Below are 23,217 nucleotides of genomic sequence, written 5' to 3'. Positions count from 1 at the left end.
TTTTTTTAATAAAAAAAATAACAAATGGTTGATATGGCAAGACAATGTACTAATTTATAAATTAAAACATAAGCCTAAGTTGTTACTTAAAACTACCCATATGGTTGTTGTGTAACTACTGGCAGCTGATTGGAATTGGAATTAACTGATTGATGGATAACATAGCAAATTGGAAAAGATTTATTTTTCTTTACACCGTATTTCTCATACATATGATTTATCCCACAATTTCTCGATTAGACTTCGCTAAATCTTCATGTCCAGACGCCCGTAGCTACATCACTCCCAACAGCACTTACCAGGAAAATCTAGAAACACTACTTTCCTCCGTGTCCTCCGGTCCCCAGTTCATAACTTACGGCATTTACAATCACTCTGCCGGAGAAGAGCCGAACAGAGTGAACGCTGTCGCCCTCTGCGTTGGAGATATTTCGATGGATATATGCAGGGTTTGCGTGGATGAATCGAGTCGGAAGATTTTAGAGGATTGCCCGAACCAGAAGGCAGCAATCGTATGGTACGATCAGTGCCTGCTTCGGTACTCAGGCAGTGGAAATTACAATTGGGGCAGGGAGTCGATTTTCAATGGCAATAAGGCGTCGTCGGACCCGGATAGGTTCGTTGAGGCAGTGAAGAGCTTGATGGGGAGACTGAGAGAAGAGGCTGCTTCGGGGGATTCGACCCGGAAACTTGGGTGGGGGGAGATATCGGCCGGGAACGAAACTGTGTATGGGCTAGTGCAGTGCATTCCCGACATGTCGTCCACGGATTGCGAAAGCTGCGTTGGTGAGGGTTTGGTGCTGATCTCTGACGCTAGAATTGGAGGAAGAATATTTATGGGTGGTTGTGTTTTGCGATACGAGAACTATAGTTTCTCTAATCTGACGACCAATGCCTCTCCCTCCTCATCTCTTGTGCCAATTGCAGGTACTCAACTTGTCACCATAGCCTTCTAACTTCCTACCACATAACTTAGACAATTTTTTTTATTAAAGCCTCCGAAAATACTTTTTTGGGTTCTTAGATTCTCAGACATTCCATCTATCTTAGATATATGATTTAATTTCTATTTAATTTAATTTTTAGATTTAAATCCTATTTTGGTTCTTAATTTTGAATCTTGTTCTATTTTAGTCTCTAAACTTTTAAAAACGTTTGTTTTAGTCTAAAAAAATTTAAAAGTGTTTATTTTAGTTCTTACCATTAAATTTTTGTTAAAACTTAAACCTAAAATAGGACAATATTCAAAATTTAGATTTCAAAATGTTACAATTTTATCTTTGGAATATGAGTTTGGTTTTAATTTGGTCCCAAGTTTTAAGATTTAGAATTGTAACATCGATTTTTTTATTAAATTCTCACTTTTAGTGATTAGCTTTAGTTTAATTAAATTAAAATAATTATGAAATGAAATTTAAATTTCGTTTTAATAGTAATGAAAAATAATTATAATTTGATTAAGTTAATCAATAAACTTTAACATTAAAGATGGAAAATTAATATCTAGTGAAAATTAAGGTTAAATATGTAAATTTTAAAAGGGATCAAATTTAAACAAAATTCAAATTTCAAAGGTAAAATTGAAATGTTTTGAAACTTAGGAACTAGATTGAAATCAAACTCAAAATTTAAAGACTAAATGGGTAATATTTTGAACTCTATAGACCAAATGAAAATTAAACCCAAAATTTAGGATAATAAGATATTTTTTCATTATTAAAATGTGACTTTTGAAACTCTTTATTTAGGAAATAGTTATTTAAAACGTGGCAATGGAGAAAGGGAAAAAAGGAAGGTTAGGGGGGAAATTGTGAAAAACAACATGTTTAGGTTTTCACCTTACAAAACTAGCACACTTTTTGAAAACTCGTGAAAATAGTTTTTCTTGGTCCATCTTTGACGAGATCAACCATCAAGAATTATTTAAAAATCAACTTTTTTCAACTTATCAATTGTTTTGGGCCTTCTTAGTACATCTCGCTTGATTACACACCGAGATTTGCTATTTTTTTTTATTCTTCCCAAATCTTATACTATTTTTCAAATTTTCTCCAAATTTAATTATGTTTTCTAAATATTATATCAAATTATTACGTAATTTTTTAAATCCTTACCATAATTTATGTTTTCATAATTTCCAAAATTCCAAATACATTTTCTAATTATCAAATTAGATTTTTCAAATTGATTCAACATTTTTTAATTTTTGGAAAGATCAATTTTTTCGAAAAATTTGATACGATTTGGGATATATATAGAATGCTAGTGTTAATCCACCCAAGATTCCACTGAGAAAGCTCAAATATATGAATTATGGTGTTAATTATGCCCACAATTTCACCAAGAAAGCTCAAATATATAGAATCTCGGTGCTAATCTCAGACAAAATAACACCGAGATTCTATATAGAAAAAATTATCACTACGATAATTTGGACCTTTTCCAACGACAAAACTCGTTGGGATTAGTCAGAAAAAGCATCGGCCGAACTTTTGCTGACGACCAATTAATCGTCGGGAGGATTGTGGGCAAAGCCTCGTCAGCGTAACCTTCCCTGACGGTATAACACGCAATCGTGGGGAAAAACAATTATCTCGACGGACGGAGAATAGGACCTTTATCCCGACCCTAAACAAGACCGTCATGATAATTATTAAACCTCGACAGTCATAATTTATAAAGACCATCGAGAGAGAAAAACCTCGCCCGACGGTGCAAGGTCACCATTGGGATAATTGGATATATCTCGACCGTGAGAAATTGGAGCCATCGTCGGGAGATATTTACATTATCCCGATGGTAACTTTGTATCATCGGGCAAAGTTTTTTTTTATCCCGATGGTCTTTATGAATTATGACCGTCAAATCGAACTAACTTACGTGAATGGTGTGTTTGCATCATCAGAATTTCATAGATTTTTCGTCCTCGTGGATCGTCGGGGTTTTGTTTATTACTGTCGGGAGAAGATGCAAAATGCATTAAATATGGTTTTTCCCGACCCCTTGTATCGTTGGGATTATATATTTAACTGTCGGAATTAGCTTTTCTTTTTAGTTCTTTATTTAAATCTGTTTTTTTTTTTTTCAAATGTCATACTTGTTTGAATTTTACAAATATCATTCAAACTAATATAAAAATTTCCAAAATCAAGTAAATATCATACCAAAGTAAATATTATATAGAAAACATGTTTGAATTTCAAGTCTTAAACATTCTATTCATCTCAAATTAACAACAATACATCCACAATTCCTCAATAAAAAATACAAGCTCATGATAGCGTCGGATCATATCGGGAGATGCATCTACAACCTTAATCCACAATTCCTAAATCGAAAATAATATTAACATCTACAACCTAAAATGTATTTTTCGGGAGATGCATCTACAACATAAACCTCGAGGTACCTACAAAATACAAATTTAAATAAGTTTAATGCTCAAATACCATATACCAATCTCAAAATGAATATATAATTTAAAGCTCAACTAAGAACATTAATAAATTGAAACAAACCAACTCAAACTTGCATATTTCAATCTCAAACTCAATATAGAACTTAAAAGCAATATAAGAATATTAACAAATAAAACTCACTTTAAATTGAACCTAATATAAAACTTAAAACCCAACAAACTCATAACTACATATTTCAATTTCAAATCTAATATAGAACTTAAAATCCAACTTAAACCCAATCAACTCATAAGAATTGAAACAAACCAAGACATACGTTTACTTATACAAACCAACTTACTTCCCCCAACTTAGTTTTTCTTAAATGAAGTTTATTGAATCGCTCTCAACAATACCAATACACAAACCAACATAATTAAAATTGAAACAAATGAACACATATCAACATTTACTTAAACAAACCAACACACACACAAACCAACATGATTAAGAATTGAAAGAACATACACAAACTTTTAATTAGTTACCATAACTGTTGAAGACTTCTAATCAAACTTCTAATTGAAACAACATACACAACTAACCGCAGGATAACAACATACACAAACCTCTAATTAGTTTAGTACGAAAGTTGAAGAGTTCATACCCCCCCTCCTCCCCTCTATTTAGCACAAACTGAAAATCAGACTCAACTTCAAAACACTAACTATACTTTAAATAACTATATGTTAATGTTGTTACCATAACTGCAGGATAACAACATACACAAACTTCTAATTAGTTTACTACAAGAATTGAAGAGTTCATACCTAGTTCGATTTATCTCTCACATAAGCTGTAAGAGCATAGCTTTCATATCATCCATCTCAAATGTCTTTGAGCTTCCAGTTCATCAAATCTAGCCAGTCTAGCCTTTAACTCTTTTATCTCTTGTTTTTGCTCCTCTATAACTCTTGATGAGGATGCACTGAATGATGATTTACTTCTTTTCATTTTTTTATCTTTTGGTGTCCTACCAAGGCCCACTCCTTTGCCCAACACCTGCTCGCATATTTCTTCTTCCGATATTGGTTCAGACCCTTGTTGGGTGGAGCCTTCTCTCAGCTCGACCATTTGATTCTACATCAATAACTAGGACTAATTATTGTATGACAATTGTATATAAATTAAGTTACATTGCAGAATAAAAACTTACATATGCATTATTCGCGGCCCGATTAATAAACAACTTGCCACTCTTACAGTGTATTTACTTGAATAAGTCCACAAGGTCCATTGTTTGACCGTCGGGTCCTTTTTGTAAAACAATTCAAATAGAAGATATTAATAGTACTTTCTTATAAATCAAATATAGAAATACTTTTAATACTACCGTGGAGTCTCATATGCGTATGAAAGTCTTAGAACCAGCTATATGAGGGTACTTTTGGGATGACTGATTCCTTTGATTAGTCTCTACAACTTTCTAAGAAAATGAGAAATTAAGAGGAAATGAGTAATTGAAATGATTGTAAACCAAAAAAAAAAAAAAAAGAAAGACAAAAAGTTCTTACTTTCCAGTTGGTGGATTCCAACTTGTTGCATAAAAAGTGTTAATCTTCTATGTTGTCTTTAAGTCGATCAGGTGGGTGTGCTCGTGCCTCTTCAGGACTTGCATATTTTTTATAGTGTTTTGTAGTTCCCTTCTGTACTCTTTGAACGAACTTTTCATCTGTTCATCGATGAAATTATTGACAAGTTGGTTGGACAATTCTAACACAAAATGGTTCTGAATTAAGAAAGAAAAGAAAAACTAATTAGTATCTTTGCAGATGCAGACATATATATATAATTTGTAAAATATCAAATAACCATCTTACCAATAATTGACTTTTAACTAGCTCTCTAGTTTCTATTGCTACCTCTCTTCGTGATCCATAACGAACAGAAAAAGATTCTTGAACGTTGGTACTAGCATTGCTAAACTTTGTTACATTGTTGCAAATCGGTTTCTCCTATATAGGGTCGACCTCGATAGGAATTCTCCCAAATTGTTGCACATATCTATCAAAATCAACATTTTGAGAGTACCCGCGTCCAACCCTATTACTCGTACGACCAGACTCTGAACAAATTATACGTTGTTAGTTTAATTAAGCATTAGTTTGTATTCAAATTACCAATTATGGATCTAAAATAACCTGAATTATCTCCCACGGAGGATGATCCGCCAATTTGCTCGACCGTTAAATACTCCAAGATTTCCTCCTCATCAGTGTGACCTACCATTGTTCCTGTGCAAACAACAATACATATGTTTTACAACAATATGTAAGTTATGAAACTCAAACTCAAACTCCTATTAGAAGATGATTCTACATCCTTTTCCTCGTCATTTATGAAGTCATCCTCAACTCGCTGAATTATTTGTTCTTCTACGACTATAGGATCAACATCAACTCTACTAAACTGATATCGTTCATTGATTATACAAGTAATACTACTCATAACTTCTAATAACTCTAATTGGTCATTCTCATATTCTTCTGCTTTTGGCATGTCTCACACACGCTTGTTTTGGACTACTTGCACCACTTTCCAATTATTACCATATTTTGGATCGTTGATTTCAAACACTTGTTTTGCATGACTGGCAAATACAGAAGGCTCGTTAACAAACCAATGAAAAGTTGTATTAATTGACATATACTCCAAATCCATGTGTACTTTGTTAGTCGTTTTAGGATCTATATCGAACCAAGTATACTTAAACATAATTACACGTCTTCTCTTGGCATACTGGAAGTCCAATACTTCATTGACAACACCATAGAAATTATGGAGATCTCCTCCACCTTCACTTTCGGAAGGCACCATGATCCTACTATTTTGTGTATTGCAACAATTATCATGCTCAATACTATGATAGCGTACTCCACTAAAAATACATCCACTGTATGAGCGCACTTCTGAACTTGGCCCCATCACTAGTGAATATATATCATCAGACATATCTCCATTTTCACACAATGAAAGAATCTATTAATTCAGTATAATGCAATATATCTTAAAAACTAATGTCGGTATATTAATTCAATTGAATTTTTACTTGTCTTTTAAACCCATACTTACATGAGATTTGAACCAATTAGGAAAGCCTCATTAGTACTTTCTATATAAATCATCCTGACTTTAAGCTTCATGTCGAATTGGTCTCAAATATTACCTATAAGTAAGAGACTTGTCTCAAATTTATATTTCACACTTTGTATCAAAACCTTCAATTATAAAAGAATGTTCAAAACATACTTTCGATAAGATTTTATTTCCATGCAATTGCTCAAGATGTATCAATGTGCACTGCATTTCTCTTCTCTCGATAACGTCCATACTCTTGGTGCTTCTAATGGTCGCACATTTTGTCTGAATATTGAAAATTCACAACATATCTCATCCTCGGGAAGCCTATCATCATTTCTTTCATCTCTATTGAACCTCGTCTCAATTCCAATTATGTACAAAGAACAAAATACCAACGATTCATTCATTATATATGCTTCTGTTATAGAATCCTCAGGACGTGCCTTGTTTCTACATATTGTTTCAATGTTTGTAAGCTTCTTTCGATAGGGTACAGCCAACTATGACTAACTAGACTTGCAACCTTTTGTGTCATAAGGCAAAGGACTGCTAGGTGCACCATTACATCAAAAAATGGCAGTGAAAATATTTTTTCTAACTTACAAAGTATGATTATAATGTCTCTTTGTAATCGATCCAACTCGCCTATAGATATTGTTTTTGCACATAGATCACAAAAAAATTTGCATAACTCAATGACAACAGTGGAGACTGTTGAAATATGGTGCTTTAGCCCTAAGGGAATTTTTGTCTTTTTACTTTATGCCTACTTAATTAGGATTTCTCCTCAATCTACTTATATCTGAGGTTGGGGTCTCTTGTATGTATGACATTAAAATAATAAAAATTTCTCTATCGTGGTTTTTTCTCCCTGTGTTAGGGTTTTCCACGTAAGCCTTGTCTTTTCTCTTCTCCTATCTCTTTACTTTTCAATATGGTATCAGAGCAAGGTGATGAAACCCTAGCCTCGATAGAAGACATTCAATCATCAACCTTGGTAGGTGATGGAATAATGGCAAAAGCGACCAATATAACCATGATCCGGGCTATCGTGGATCGGTATCTTCGGACGGTCCTAAACTCGGTGCAACAACAACAACTGATGAGAGCCCAACCATCGAGTGATTTCAACTTAGCATGCGCCATCAGTCGTCTAGGGAGCCACGCCATTGAGCAGTTCCAGTCCGGTAGCCAGACCGCAGATCGCCCAGATGCCGAGCGAATTTGTTCCAGTCATCGCACCACGGATCTCCCAACCCAACATCGGGCAATTTTGTTTCAACTGAGTCGAGTCAGCCGATTGAATCCCTTCTCACGTCCAGCGGCCAACCAATCGCACCCAGCAGCATCGAGCCATTCTTGCGTTACCTAGTTGTGGCTTCATCCGATAGCAGCATCGAGCGTCATGGACAGTACCCAGCGTCGCCGATTAAACATCCAACATTGAAATCCTATGGGGAACTCCAACAACAATTGGCAAGTCTCCAACAACAAATGGCAGCTTTTGGGGCGAAACTGAATGGCCATGAGTTTTCCAGTTTTCCAATCTATTCAGAAAACCCAGTAACAGTTTTTCCCACTTTACCTACTGCGAATATTTTATCTGGGACTATAGAAAACTCTGCAGGGATGATCACAGAAGAGAAGTTGAATGGCCAGAATTACTTCTCTTGGTCTCAAACCATTAAAATTTCCATTGAAGGGCGCCATAAATTCGGTACTTGATCAGAGAAATACCACGACCAAGACCTAGGGATCCCCAAGAGTGTGTCTGGAAGGGAGAGGATTCGTTACTTCGCTCAATGTTGATCAGCAACATGAAACCTCAGATTGGAAAACCCCCGCTCTATTCAGCCACTACACGGGCTATTTGAGATGCAATCTAGAGGCTATATTCTAAAAGATAGAACGCATCACGTCTGTATACTCTATGTAAACAGGTCCATGAGTGTAAACAAGGGAGCATGGATGTAACGCCATACTTAACCAAGATGTCCTTATTATGACAAGAGATGGATTTATGTCGAGAGATCATCTGGAATTGCTCATATGATAGAATTCAGTATTCAAAGATAGAAGAGATTGATCATGTTTATGACTTCCTTGTGGGATTTCACCCAAAGTTTGACATGGTTCGAAGTCAAATTCTAGAGCAAAAGTTGATACCGTCCCTCGAGAAGGTCTGGTCCGAGGTCCGATTGGAGGAAGATAAATCGAGTGCTATGAATGGCTCTCCTGTTACCACTATGGAGTCGACTACTTTTGGGGTGAAATCCTCTGGATTGGACTGTGACAAGCAGAATGGCAAAACACCTTCGATATGTGAACATTGCAAAAAGTCGTGGCACACAAAGAACCAGTGTTGGAAACTCCATGGTCGGCCTCCCAATGGCAAACATCGCCCTCTGAATAACAAGTCGAAGTCTGGTCGGGCTCTTGTGAGTGAATCTATTGAGAAGGCCGCACAACCTTAGGTGACCAACTCAGGTGACTCAGGTACCGTAGGGATCGAAACAGATGTTCAGTCAGTACCCCGTAGTCTTTTAGTTTCTTTGTTGAAGGGAATGGATTATGAATTCTAGATTCATGAGTGACCGATCACTTGATTGGCTCATCTGATCGATTCCTCTAATATTGTCCAAGTGCTGGAAATTAGATGATTCAAATTGCAGGTGGGTCCTTCGCTCCTGTTGCAGAAAAAGGTCATTTGTCCCTGTTTCAGGGATTAGTTTTACAAAATGTGCTACATGTGCCGAATATTTATTACAATTCGTTGTCTATTAGTAAAATAATAAAAGATTTGAACTGTAGAGTCATATTTTCACCAGATGCTACTTTGTTTCAAGACTTGAGCTCGAGGACTATAATTGACACTGCCCGATATGACAGGGGCCTCTATTTATTTTCTGATGATGCTTTTTTTAGGAATTTGTTTAGGACGAGTCTTTTATCGTCACTTACTATTTCTAAAAAAGATTATTTATTATGGCATTTTTGCCTTGGACATCCAAACTTTCAATATATGAAATATTTGTTTCCTCATTCATTCAATAATGTGAATGTCTCTTCTCTATCTTGTGATGTATGTATACGTGCAAAAGAACCTTGTGTTACCTTTGTTTCATAGCCTTATAAGCCTACTCATCCTTTTCCACCTAATCCACAGTGACGTTTGGGGCCCTTCAAACATCTCTACTTTGTCTGATAAATGGTGATTTGTCATATTTATCGATGATCATACCCGACTTACATGGGTGTATCTCCTTACTGATAAGTGAGAGGTCGTGTCTATCTTCCAATAATTTTACACCACAGTCTTAACTCAGTTTGATACGAAGATTGTCATTCTTCGGAGTGAGTTTGTCAACCATACCCTTCGAGAATTCCTGACTTCAAAAGAGATTGTCCATCAAAATTCTTGTGCTTACACTTCGCAACAAAATGGGGTGGTTAAATGGAAAAATCGCCATATCATTGAATTTGCTCGATCTCTGATGATTTCTGCATCTCTTCTATCGTATTTATGGGGAGATATTGTTCTCACTGCAGCTCATCTGATTAATAGGATGCCCTTATACGTTCTTAAATTTCAAACACCTCTTGAGTATTTTAAAGATTCCTTCCTATCTATGCGTTTTATTCCTAAGGTTCCTCTTCGTGTGTTTGGGTGTACAGCCTTCGTTCATACTTACGGTCCTCACTAGACAAAGTTTGCCCCACGAGCTCAAAAGTGTGTATTTGTTAGGTATTCTCTTCATTAGCAGGGTTATAAATGTTTTCACCCATCCCAATGAAGTACTTCGTCACTATGGATATTATGTTCTTTGAAGATAAACCCTTTTTTTTTTCCGGTAGTCCTCTTCAGGGGGAGACCACTAGTGAAGAGACTAACACTTCCACATACTCCATACCTATTGATTTCAATCCTGAACCTAGTCCAGATACAAATGTCTTGTTCTCTCTACTAAACAGATGTCTTAGATAACATACTATAGGAAGAATCTCACAAAAGAAACCCCCTGTTGTTCCATCGGAAGCTGTCCAAGAATCGAAACCAATACCAGCTCAAGTTCAAAATCCTGTTGTTTTAGATAGTATTCTTGAAGGAAAGACTGGGTGTGTAGAAGATGGTGAGACGAGCTTAGAGAAGGTTGAAACTACAAATGGTAATGAGTTGCTGGAAGATCCTCAGAAGAATAAGAATCTTCCATAAGAGATCGAGTAGAGTCAGTGTCCTGATACTGGAAAGAGGTCGAACAAAACTGGTGATTATGATGCCACTCTTGATATGCCGATCGCTCTATGGAGAGGAACTAGGTCATGCACCAAGTAGCCCATGCATAGCTTTCTAACCTATAGTAATTTGTCTCTTGGTTTTAAATCCTTCACTACCCAACTGGATGCTCTGGCAATACCTATCAGTGTGCGCACAGCCATGGAAGTTTCTAAGTGGAAAGCGACGGTTATGGAAGAAATGAGAGCCCTCGAGGCAAATAAAACTTGGGATCTAGTGGCCTTCTCTAAAGGTTACAAAACAGTTGGGTGCAAATGGGTGTTCACAATGAAGTATAAATTTGATGGAATTCTTGAAAGATACAAGGTCAGGTTAGTAGCTAAAGGGTTCACTCAGACGTATAGGATTGACTATTCAGAAACTTTTTCTCTAGTGGCTAAGCTCAACATTATTCAAGTTCTTCTGTTTATTGTCATGAATCAGGACTGGCCTCTACATAACCTAGATGTAAAAAATGCCTTCCTGAATGGTAAGTTAGAAAGAGAGGTCTATATGAGTCCTTCTTTGGGTTTCGAAGCAAAGTTTGAGAACCATGTTTGCAAACTCAAAAAGTCCTTATATGAGTTAAAACAGTCTCCGAGAGCATGGTTCGATAGATTCACGATGTTTGTGAAATCCCAAGGGTTTGTTCAAGGGCATTCTGGTCATACCCTATTCACCAAAAGATTATTATCAGGGAAGATCATTGTTTTGGTTGTTTACGTCGACGATATCATTTTTTCTAGGTGATGATACGATAGAGATTATTAAGTTGAAACAGAAGATGGCAGGCGAATTTGAGATTAAAGATCTTGTCAGTTTGAGATATTTTCTTGGGATGGAAGTGGCGAGATCGAAAGTAGGAATATCCGTGTCTCAACGGAAATGTACACTAGACTTGTTAAAGGAAACAAGAGTTACTGGAAACACATTGATACTTCTATTGAAGTCAATAGCGAACTGAGAAATACTACGAAGAGAGTTCCTGTAAATAAAGAGCTTGTGGGAAAATTAATTTACTTATCTCATTCTAGACCTGATATATCATATGTTGTGAGTATGGTGAGTCAGTTCATGCAGAGTCCGTATGAGGAACATATGGAAGCGGTAACTCGAATTCTGAAATATTTGAAATCCACTATAGAAAAGGGCTTAGTTTTCAAAAAACATGACAAACGGAGCATGGAAGTGTATACTGACTCAAATTGGGCAGGATCAGTGACCGATAGAAAGTCGACCTCAGGATATTTTACCTTTGTAGTTGCTAGGAGTAGTGCTGAGGCGGAATATAGGGCTATGAGTCTGAGAGTGTGTGAAAAAATATGGTTACAAAAAGTTTTGTCAGATGTTCACCAGGATAGTCTTGGTCCCATGAAACTATATTGTGATAATAAGGCTGCCATCAGTATTGCCAACAATCCTGTGCAACACAATAGAACCAAATATATTGAGATTGACAGACACTTTATTAAAGAGAAGTTAGACCATGGTGTTATTTGTATTCCCTACATTCCTTCAAGCCAATAGGTCGCAGATGTTCTCACCAAAAGGATTATCGAGACAGACCATTGAAGCGTGTGTTAGCAAGTTGGGTCTCACTGATATCTACGCCTTAACTTGAGGGGGAATGTTGAAATATGGTGCTTTAACCCTAAGGGCATTTTTGTCTTTTTACTTTATGCCTACTTAATTAGGGTTTATCCTCAATCTATTTATATCTAAGGTTGGGATCTTTTGTATGTTAGACATTAAAATAATAAAAACTTCTCTATTGTGGTTTTTTCTCCCCGTGTTAGGGTTTTCCACGTAAGCCTTGCCTTTTCTCTTCTCCTTTCTCTTTACTTTTCAATAGACACGTCTTTTTTTAAGTATGCATGAATACCAATTGGAAGAAGCCTCTGAAGCAAAACATGTGAGTCATGAGTTTTTAGCCCCCATAGCTTTCCATCTTTCTCACTCACACATCTTGATATATTTGATATAAACCCATCACGAAATTTGACTGATTTCATTCACTTACAGAATGCAACCTTGTCATTAATAGTCAATGTGTATGTAGTGTGTGGCTTTACAACTTTATCTCCTACCTTTTGCAGGTGTAATTCTTTTTGTATATTTAGATCTTCTAAATCCAAACAAGCATTAGTTGTATCCTTATTCTTTCCCTCAATATTTAATAATGTGCCTACCAAATTATCACAAATATTCTTTTCAATATGCATAACATCCAACTTATGTCTCAATAAAAGTTTCGACCAATATGGAAGTTGGAAAAATATACTTTTTTATTCCAATTTAAACTTTGTTTCCATTTTTTTATCACATTTCTTTGGATGTTTGCTAAGCATGGGAAAGTTTAGCAAGTTCACCTCTCGTAAGATATCTTTTCCATCCATGAAAACTGGAGGAGGTCTACGTTCTACTTTTCCATCATATTGTTTTCTCTTGCACTAATTGTGATTATCTGGAAGATAATGTTGATGTTCCATCAAACAATATTTTCTTCTTAGCCTCAATGATGATGTATCCTCTTTACAAATAGGGAATTCTTGGTAACCTTTGGTACTCGATCCAAATAGATCACCATACATAGGGAAGTCATTAATAGTCCATAATAAGCACGCACGTAGTTGAAAGTATTTGTTGGTAACACAATCATAAATGTGCACACCATCATTCCATAACTCCTTTAACTCTTTAATCAATGGTTGTAAGTAAATGATAGTGTGTAGAAATAAAAGCTATTACAACCTTTTACATAGAATTATGAGGGTTGATGAGCAGAACATGCATTAATTTTGCGAAGAATTCATGTGGAATAATGAGCTTGCTTTGATCAGCATTAAAAATCCTCGTTAACCCTATATCATGCGTTATTTTGCGTCAAAATATCTATTTTGTAGTTATCACAAGAATCGATCACATGCATTGATCCCAAACCATCGCAAAGTTGATCGCATGCATTGATCTTAATGAAGACAGATTGGTCGCTTGAAATACCACAACTACAGTGATAACCATGATAGGAGGATGATTGCAAAGTTGATAGAATGTGTCGATACTTCAGAAGAAACAATCATGAATGCATACCTCAATAGTACCAAAGAGATAACATCATGATGACATTTCACCTACCATGACAAGAATGGCAGTGATTCAGAGCGAGATTACCAAAGCTGTCGGTGTTTAAGCTCTATAAATAGAGCCTTGAAGCCCAAATTCACAACATTCGGGACTTTTGCCTTGGGCAGATTCCTGTGATCACAGACGAGAGCATGAGTAAGAAAGTCTTTGAGAGTTCTTCACTTCCACAACTTCCTCCGATTGACGACTGAAGATTCGTCGGAGATAGGTCTTGAGAGAGACTACTCCACCGCCCATCCATTGCATCACCGACAGCTTTGACACACATCTGATGGAAGCAAGAGATTGCCTACATCTAGTCATTCATCTCTCTTCTCACCTTTGTATTGTATTACATTTTGTCTTAAAACATTAATACATTTTGTAATCAATGCATCTCTTTAATTCCTTCAACATTATTTTCATCATCTTCTTCTACTTTATCATCTTTTACTTTCACCGCAATGAGTTAAGTGCAGATTGCAAGAGTTATCGTATACTCAATCATGCGGCATAGAGATGTGACACATGTAGCAAACCATTGAGAGGTATGTGTTGCATAAGTATAGTGAGTCAATCCTGTTTTCTTAGAGCAAGGCTATCGCAATGTTTGTCTATGAGCGGAGTAGCTATACCAACTGCCCGAGAGGGTAAGTAGTGGACTTCACTGAGCAAAGTTAGCAATGTTCTTAAAGATAGGAATAACCTTATGCTCAATGCAACCATGCGTTATAGAGATATAATCATGTGGCTGACCACCGAGAGGTGTGCAATGCGTTAGTGTGGTGAGCTTGGATTACCCTTACGATCAAACTTAAGGACTTGGTGATATCTCCACACAACTCTACTTCTCTATGCATCTTATTATGTGTTAACAGTTGTCGTATCTCTACCGATTCTCATAGTCAAACTTCATTTGTTCAGTCTGTTTAGCTAGGAGTAAGAGTAGCGCATAGTAATCAGCTTTTTTCTTTTCATTTTTATTCTCTGCCTCAAACGCATTACTTTACAATCATCTTTTAGTTGCAAGTCCCCTTGTTAGACCTGGATCGAAACTTGTGATATCGTTATATTTCGTGAGAGAGCAAGAAAACTTGTGATAGAAATGCATGGTCATTGCATACATGATTAACACATAATGCATATCCTTCATATTAATGCATGATCAGCGCATGACCATCAACACCTATCCATTAACGTAAACAAACAAATTATATTTTCCTCCCAACAGTAAATATCAATTTCTTTTGCAAGAGATTTTGGACCGAGTATAAGAAAAGACACAATGAAATTTGTCTCTTTCATGCATTTCCAAAGTGGTAAATTGTAAGGAATGAGCACCATTGGCTACATACTATACGAAGTACTCATATTCCCGAATGGATTGAAGCTAGCTGAAGCTAGTCCTAAATGAACATTTCGTGGGTCTAAAGCAAACTGAGGAAACTCACGATCAAAATGCTTTCACCCTTCAACATCGACTGGATGTCACAACACTCCATTAGTTTCAACACGTTTATCTTTATGCCACCTCATCTCAGGTGCAATATGTTTAGATGAAAATAATCGCTTCAATCTTGGTATCAAAGAAAAATGCCGTAAAATTTTATGTGGGATCTTTGTACTTTTTCCAGATTCAACTTTGCACCAAGATTCACCACATACTAGACATTGTTGCAAATCGACAAATTCTTTCCAATATAATATGCAATCGTATTTGCAAGCATGAATAGACACATAACTTAGTCCTAAATCACGTAATTTTCTTTTAGCTTCAAAAAATGAACTAGGTATAGATGCTTCAACGAGAAATGCTTCTTTTAACAATTCAAGTAACAAATCAAATGACTTGTTAGTCAAACCGCTAAGAACCTTAATATGCATCAACTTCACCAAGAACAACAATGAAGAAAAATTTGTACAAGCAGGGTACAATTGGTTGCGTGCTTCATTTGTCAAATCTTCAAATAAGCTTGAATTGTTATCTCTTTCTTAGGCATTGATGTGCATCCCATCCTCATTGTATTCTTCATTTACATCGGCTTTCTGACACTGTAGATCATTTATAATATTCAAAATTTCATTTTCTTTATCTATAACATTCATCTGTTCGTACTTAACCCATCATCATGTGTCGATTGAGATATGTGACTCCCGTATCTCCTAGACAAGTCGACTGGGTCTCCATGATATACCATTGATGATACGATGGGAAAATTCCATTAATGAATAAATATCATTCAACTCTATCTATTGACTCCCATCTTGCATTCATACATTTTCTGCATGGACATCTTATTTTTCCCAGTTATTAACATGAGGTTTTACAAAATCAAGGAATCGATATACTCCTTATGCATACTCAGTTGATAGCTTGTTTCTAATCTTAATCCACTTTTTATCCATTCTTAATAATATATGTGATAAGTTAAACCTGTATGATTTAGACAATTAGTTATATTAGAACACATAGTTCCAATTTCTGACTTTTAATTTCATTTTATTTATTTCTTGTTCGTGTTTTTTTTTCTTTTTTTTTTTTTTTGGGAGAATGTCTACAATTGTGAAATTTATAATGGGCTTTCAAGAAGCCCATTGGGCTAATCGGGCTTGTAAGATGGTTTCAGAATGGGTCTATAGTCGATTGGATAATTATAAATGGGCTTTTTTTAAGAGCCCAGTTGGCCAATGCTCAGGCTCACTAGGATAGGTTGAAAGAATTGAACATTTGTCAACAAAAGTTTATATATATTCTTTAATAAATAGCTAAATTTAATTAAAGTGGACTCAATTACCCTCATCTGAATAAAAAAATTACCTTATAAAATAAAGGAATAATCAAATAAAAAAAACATGACCAAATCTATTTAAATTCTAGAACTTCTAACTAGAACAGTATTTCATAAACCTACAACAAAATTTAAGATTGAAAAAAACAAAAAAAGAAAAAGAAAAAGAAAAAGAAGATAGTGTAAAACAAAAGCTTATAAAATTAGGAGACAATATCTCATATACTTAGCAACATAATTTAAAATACATTCTTGGTGGTTTTGTGATTTAGGTGTAATTGAATGCCGAAAAGAAGAAATACTAACTTAGCGCACTCTTTGTAATAATGTGTAGACATGTTTAAAACATAAATACACTATATATGAGAATACTTTTGTGATTCGGTGTAGACATGGTTAAAACATAAATACACTATATGTGATAATTAAAGTCAATCCTTAAACAAAAAAGTACACTAGATAGACCACATCTACATGTATTGGAATTTAGCCCCCATTTTTAATGGTTTTATTTGGGGTTTAACACTTTATGTTGTCTTTTAATGGCATAAAATGATTGAAAATGATCTACTAAAATTCAAATTTTACATCACGATTAATACAATAGAAATCTAGGGCATGGGGGTTCAAAAAGACACTGGAAGAAGATTTACACCCAAATTTCTAGTACATACAACTATCAAATTTGTGACCATATGAAAAGTTTTGAAATCAATCTTGCTGATATTACACCCAAACTTCTAGTCTAGTACATACAACTATCAAATTTCGACCGAAAATTCACACAAAATTCGTTCAAATTCATTCAGAATAAACAGTGGGAGGGAAAAAATGTTACAAGAAATTGAAGCAGAGCTGATGGCGAGCTGGCGGCGACTAGACGGCGGGCTGAGGACGTCTGGACATCGACTGGACAGAATGGGTTAGCTGACGGTGACTGGACTAGACAGCGAGCGAGGGAGATCACGTTTCGGAGATTGAAAGGAGAAAAAGAAAAATGGAGGAAGAAGAGGCTATGCGAGGGTTTTAAACGAACTTATTCCAACGATCGTCTGGTAAATCGTCGGGGAGTTGCACACTCTCGACGGTCACATGCAAACCGTCGGGCTAACATCAAGTTTTGTTGACGGTGTTCTGACACAACCGTCGGCATAAATTCACAAATTTCAACCTAATTTTTAATTTAATACCCATGGGTTGACGGTCCTTCACGTACCGTCGGGCGTACTCCACACCTCCCAACGGTCTTCTTACACTACCGCCGGCATAACTTCTCCATTTCCCATAAATTTTTTATTGTAATAACGATCACCCGATGGTCTCTCCGCATACTGTCGGGCTAACTCTACAAAGCTTGACGGTCACTCAAATACTATCGGAAAAATCAAACATTATCCCGACGGTTACTTCCATACCGTCGGCCTAACCATAACAATTTTCCACAAATCATTTCATTTATATTTCTTATTTTTTAAAAAGCAAACTACTCCTGACGGTTGCTCGACCACCGCTGGGAGAATTTAATTTTACCGCGACGGTGTTGTTGTTGAGATAAGAGAAAGATAGTCCGACGATCATGATACTATTAGGATACCTGAATATGCCCGACGGTTGGTTATTAGACCATTGGGATAGATGCGTTATCCCGACGGTAGTAAAGAATCCGTCCGAATAGTCTTTTATCTTGACGCCGTTATTGCATCGTCGGGGGAAGTTATGTACGCCGACGCTTTTTTCTACGTCGGAAAAAATTTCGTCAGGAATAATGAAATTCTTGTAGTGTACTCTAACTCGAGTGTCTAAATCAACAAAAAATGCATTGCCTTCCAAGAAACAACAGATGAAATTAGCAACGTGGAGACAATTCAATTTGATTTTGAGACGATCAAAGTAGCAACAAATGAGTTCTCAGATGAAAATAAATTTGGAGAAGGTGGATTTGGAGTTGTTTATAAGGTACAAATTAACCGTATATTTGGGAGTGACAGGTTAAGAAGTAGTGATTTTAGAAAACGGGATTTAGTTAATTACCATTGATTTTGACACTGGCGATAGAATTCAAAATCATATTTTAAATTTGAACGAACTATATTCTTGCATTGAATAACTTAGGGAAAGTTGTCAAATGGACAAAACATAGCAGTGAAGAGGCTCTCAAAAGATTCAAATCAAGGAGACATGGAATTCAAAAATGAAGTTCTTGTAGTGGCCAAGCTTCAACACAGGAACTTAGTTAAGCTGCTAGGTTTTAGCTTGGATGGAAATGAAAGGCTTCTCATCTATGAGTTTCTACCAAATGGCAGCCTTGATCACTTCATCTTCGGTATAATTCATTTTAGTAATTTTATTCCTCTTGTTCTTTATTAATTGACATTAGCATATATTCGAAAATCTTAGTATATATATGCCTGCATGATGGTGTAGATCTTGTCAAACGGACAATTCTGGATTGGGAAACACGATATAAAATTATAAACGGAATTGCTCGAGGATTGTTATACCTCCCTGAAGATTCTCGAGTTCGAATCATTCATCGTGTTCTCAAAGCTAGCAATATATTGTTGGATGGAAAAATGAATCCTAAAATTGCAGACTTTGGCATGACAAGATTATTCGAATTAGACGAGACTCAAGCTCATACTAAGAGAATTGTGGGAACTGAGTAAGTTTTGATAATTTTCACTTTGACATTCTTCCTTGTGTAAAGATTAAATTTAAATAAGTTCTTGTTCTTCTTATTTTTTTTGTAGTGGCTACCTGGCTCCGGAATATGCATACCATAGACAATTCTCCCCAAAATCAAATGTGTTCAGTTTTGGAGTTCTGATTCTTGAGATTATAAGTGGCCAAAAAAATATTTGTTTTTCCAATGGAGAGGAAGACGAAAACCTTTTAAGCTTTGTAAGTATATTTTTATACATGAATGAAAATTTTAGGAGAGAAACATATTTGGTTTGTGAATTATAAAATAAGGAATACTTGGAGGTAGTCCGCACTAATCCCCTCCACCACTCAGCATAATTTTTTTTTTAAGAAAAAAAAAGCAAAGAAAAATGAATGGAGGAGGAAAGAGTTTATCGAGTGGAAAATTGTGGTTGGACGATTGAGTGAGCTGCCAAAAGATGATAGGTACAGTTTAAGATGCATCGAGTATACTTCTTAGAAAATATTAGAGGATGAAGAACGGGGACGCAGTCAATATTAATAAATCCTAATTAATATTTTTCATTGTAATGACCTGCCGTGATGGTGGACTCTTTTGCAGGCATGGAAAAGTTGGAGAGCAGGAAAACCTGAAAATGTAATAGATACAATACTAATATCAGGTTCGGACGCTGAAATTATTCATATTGGATTGTTATGCATTCAAGAGAACGTGGTGGATCGACCAACAATGGCTTCCGTAGTCTTGATGCTTAACAGCTGCTCTCTCACACTCTCTATTCCCTCTGAACCTGCCTTCTTTTTGCACACCAATAATTTCAACTCAAATGTACATAATTCCCAAACTGCTCCTCTTCCAACTTCAGAAAATGGAATCTCCGTTTCTGATTTTTATCCTCGGTAGCTCTCCCCATGCAGTTTCATCGTTTACGACATATTTTTTATATGAAAATTGCTGGGACCTTAAATTTCCTACTTGTATAATGTGTTCAATCGAAATATTTTAAGCACATTTTAATAGCGTTTTTGTTTTTAGCTTTGTTTTTTTTGAAGTTTATGCTTGGTTTTTTTTCACAAATTTTCTATTATGATTTTTATCTGTCTTATAAAAACATTTAAATTTTTACTCAAATTCTAAAAACAATTAATAACAAGATTTTGAAAGCTACTTTCTTTCACACCTAAAGCTTAGCATGGTTTTTGAAAATGTTAGTAGAAAGTGGATAACAAAACGTAGAAATTTATAATTAAAATTAGTGTTTGTAAATTTAATATTCAAAATGCAAAATCAAAGGGTTATCAAATAGGATTAATATGTTTTGATTTACATTATTCTACCACTTAGGGCATATTCGGTTCACCAACATAAATTGGTAAAAATTAACATTTGGTCCATCAACTTCAAATGTTGATGAAGTTGAGTTGATTGTTTAACCAACTCACCTTAAGTTCTTAACTCAACTCAAAACTCTAACTCTCCCTCCTTCAAATGATCCCAATGCCACTTGTCGACAATCATCATTGCCTAACTCCGGTGACCACCTTCATGTGGCCAACTCCAATGATCAACTCTGACGAGACCACCTTTAACAACATTCCGATGAGGACCACCTTTGATGATCAACTTCGGCAACAACCACCTTTGGCAACCAGGTGACCAAATTCGACCACCAATTTCATCATTCATCTCCATCGACTAACTTTAATTTCAGCAAAGACACAATTAACTTTGGGGAGGCCACCTCTAGCTGTCAACTCTGATGATCATCATAGGTGACCAACTTTGACCACTAATTTTTTAGAAGACTATCTCCGACCAAAATTCTAGCAAATACCATGTAGCCTATTCTTGTCCGACCTTTTTCAAATGAATTTGAATTAATATGTAATTTTTTGATATTATTTTTAATTAAGTCTTAATTTCATATAATTGTTGATTCGTGGAGTTTTTGTGCTTATTTATTTAACTATTTAGTTTCATTAGAATACTTAATTTAGTTAGGAAAAAGGAAAACAAAAAGAGTAAAATTTTGAATTGGGATTTAATTAGTCTAAGACTCAAGGAGAAATTTTGAGTAAGGAGAAATAAGAGGGAAAAATTGGAAGGATAGAAATTAGTTGGAAAAAATAGTTTGAAAGTTGTTTTTTTTTAAAAAAAAAAAAAAAGGTAAAAACAAATAAAAACGGATGCGTGGCTGATTTGCCGCCCATCAAATTTTCTCCCCTCTCTCTATATATGGTCACGTCAGTGACCACACTTCCTTTTTTTTCCTTTTTTTTTTTTAATTTATTTATTTTTAAGTTTCTATTTTGCTTTGGTTTTTATTTGTCCTTCTTTTTATGAATTTTGTTAAAAATATAGTATTTTTTCAAAACTATTGACAAAAATAGGGTATATGAGAAAATATTTTAAAAATATGTGGGTATTGTAATCATTGACAAAAGTAGGGTAGTGAAATCGTGTACGGGATACACGATTGCCATATGGCAAAATTGTATATGGGGTACACGATTAACATTTAATCCCGTCAGCACCACATCGGCTGACTTGGTTGACCGGTCGCATAAAAACTCGTGGGTTCACGATTTGTTTTTTTAAAAAAAAAAATAGATTGACTAATTATAGATTTTTTTTAATTGGAGATGTACAACAATATTAAGACTCTACGAACGGGTCCAAAAATTCCTTCATTATTAAACTTAATTATATATTTAATCTACAATGAAAACATAATTATTTTTCACTCATATTTAAAAAAAAAAAATCATGATATTAAAGAAGATTTACAATTAATTCTTTAATTTACAATTGGAAAATGAAAGTTTACATGAAATTTAAAAACGACCCTCTGGCCCTTACCCCTCATGAGGTTGTCTTTGTGTCCTTATAAATTAGGCTCACCCTACTGTCGTTGTCATCTACGACGAATACATCTCCGATCAGTGTCAGCAACGTTGAGTCGTCTTGTTTGTTAAATAATACCTTATATGTTGACCAATGTTTGCTGACACATTAAACCTAAGTCTGGTAAGTTGTGCTGCACTGAATATTGTTGTATATCTCCGATAAAATTATTTTGTACAATGAAAAAATAATATTAAACAATATTCATATCATATATATGAAAAAATGTCTTATTTAAATCTCTTACTATGCAGTAATAGTAAGCACCGTCAGGTATGATAAATCGTCTCGTGATTGAATTGTACCAGGAAAAGTAGTCATTTGATACAGCTGGCCTATTTGTTAATTCTCCATGTGCATAACGATCATGTCGTCCATGCCAGTAGAATATATATTCCGTGTGGATTCGACGCTAGTCTTGGTCGTACTTACCTCTCAAATCAATCTGGTGTAGTGCTGAGAGTGTATAGGACAACAAATGTCGTTTGTCGTAGACCGAACCATCTCAACACACAATCTGGATGATGCTACTCTACTATATGGAAGCATATAAGAGGGCTAACGGTCAACCAGAGGTCTTCACCATCACAATAGTAATCAGGTAGGGATGACCAAATCTCGTGTGTATAGTGTCCAAATAATCTGACAAAAAAAAAAAAGAAAGAAAGAAAGAAAGATAAGTATACATCCAAAATGTTTTAAATATTCATTTATATATACATTTGTTACCTAATTGTGCATTAGTGTATGAAATATTTTTCAGTACACGAATACCATATTTGCTGACTGTTTAGAGGCAGCTAATATATCACTCCATCTAAAATTATAAAAAAAATACAATTAATTTATATTCTTACCTAAAATGATAACGAAATAAATATATAAATAAAATAATATCTGGCACTAAGTGGACGATGATCTAGG

General features: G+C 35.3%; 1 pseudogene; it reads left to right on the top strand.

The window, feature by feature from the left end:
• The first annotated feature begins 152 nt into the window (after positions 1 to 152).
• On the top strand, positions 153 to 20,292 carry LOC120073444 (annotated as a pseudogene).
• Positions 20,293 to 23,217: the final 2,925 nt, after the last annotated feature.

The sequence above is a fragment of the Benincasa hispida genome, chromosome 3 (genome assembly GCF_009727055.1).
Source record: "Benincasa hispida cultivar B227 chromosome 3, ASM972705v1, whole genome shotgun sequence".
NCBI lineage: Eukaryota > Viridiplantae > Streptophyta > Magnoliopsida > Cucurbitales > Cucurbitaceae > Benincasa > Benincasa hispida.
Note: the sequence above shows the minus strand (reverse complement) of the source record. Positions and strands in the feature narration are given on the sequence as shown.